This window comes from Arachis duranensis, chromosome 4 (assembly GCF_000817695.3).
Source record: "Arachis duranensis cultivar V14167 chromosome 4, aradu.V14167.gnm2.J7QH, whole genome shotgun sequence".
NCBI classification, from domain to species: Eukaryota; Viridiplantae; Streptophyta; class Magnoliopsida; order Fabales; family Fabaceae; genus Arachis; species Arachis duranensis.
The window spans coordinates 22,949,280-22,951,029 of record NC_029775.3 but is presented as its reverse complement, the minus strand read 5'-3'; positions in this window follow the sequence as shown (position 1 = coordinate 22,951,029).

The following is a 1,750-nucleotide window of genomic DNA, read 5'->3' as shown; positions in this document are numbered from 1 at the left end:
TGACGTTTTTCTGGCGTTTAACTCCAGACAGCAGCATGAACTTGGCGTTCAACGCCAAGTTATGTCGTCAGTCTTCGAATAAAGTATGGACTATTATATATTGCTGGAAAGCCCTGGATGTCTACTTTCCAACGCCGTTGAGAGCGCGCCAATTGGAGTTCTGTAGCTCCAGAAAATCCATTTCTAGTGCAGGGAGGTCAGATTCCAACAGCATCAGCAGTCCTTTTGTCAGCCTTCTTCAGAGTTTTGCTCAAGTCCCTCAATTTCAGCCAGAATTTACCTGAAATCACAGAAAAACACACAAACTCATAGTAAAGTCCAGAAATGTGAATTTAACATAAAAACTAATGAAAACATCCCTAAAAGTAGTTCAAACTCACTAAAAACTATCTAAAAATAATGCCAAAAAGCGTATAAATTATCCGCTCATCACCAGCCCATCAAGCGGAAGAAGAACAACATCCACAGGAGCAAACCCCTGCCACCTTAAGCATGCACCAATTACAAGAGGCTATTGATACCTTATCTAGGCAATGCATGGAAAATCAAGGGGTACAAAGGGAGTTTCAAATGCAATCAATGGACCGCCAAGAAGAATCACTCTCTAGATGGATGAATCAGCAAGAGGAATGGCAAAAACAATTGATGGATCAGCAATTGGAACAAGGGAGGCAATGGAGTGAATCTTTCTATAACTTGAACCAGAAGCAAGATCAACAACAAGAAGCCATCCAAAGGCTAATCAACATCCAAGCACATCAAGGTGCACACATTCATGAGATGCATAGGAAACAAAGAGAACAGGCAGATCTTTTCGATGAATACAGAGCATTTTTGGAAGGAGTCTACATGAGTGAGACTGGATATCACGTGAATACCCAAGCCAAACTTGGGTATCTAGTCGGACAACTACCTGTTTTGCATCCAGGGATCATAAAATATGAGGATGTAAGGGATGAATTAGCACGAGTGGAGCGCGAAAGGGTCGAACAAAGTCATGAGTTAGTAAGGAAGGCACTAGAAGATTGGAAGATAGCTAGAACAAATCGGATGAGAGGAAGCACAAGCGGACACAGTGAACTTAAAAATGGCAAGGGAGCAGAAGAACATGAGCATACTAATAAGTGAAAGGTGGTGAAGTTCCTTCTTAGTTTTACCTTTTTCAAAGCTTTAAATAAGGAAAATCATGTATGAAATAGAACATGCTTCCATGGTAGCTTAGGATTTTCAATTCTGCATTTAAGTTTCATTGCTTAGGTTAATGGTTATCGAGCTTAATGTCTCGAGTGTTCACTTTCACCTTTCTTACTTGTATGCTTGTCCTTTAAGTTAATCAAAAAGAAAATGTTATGAAAAGAACAAGAGTGAAGTTATTTTGAGAAGTAGGTTCTGAATGTTTGTGGTAGGATGATTAGTAAGCTAAGTTGGTTCACCAAACAAGGAAAGAAAGCAACTATCTATCCTAAGTCCTATGTTTGAAACACGTCCTTTGATACTAACTAAACAATAAGATCCCAATAAGAAAAGAGAAAGAGCAATAAAAGTGAAAAAGAAAGAAACACAATAAGAAACAATGCTAGGCACCAAGGGTTTCAAAATTGAGGCATGTGTCTGTGGTGTTTATGTGCAAGGGATATACTTGGATGAATAAGCTCTTAGGGGTGCCTTATCACTTGGTAACTTGGATTAACTAATCCGAGATTATCAGCTGAAAGTCCACTATCAAGAGTAACCTTTGCTACAGAGCACT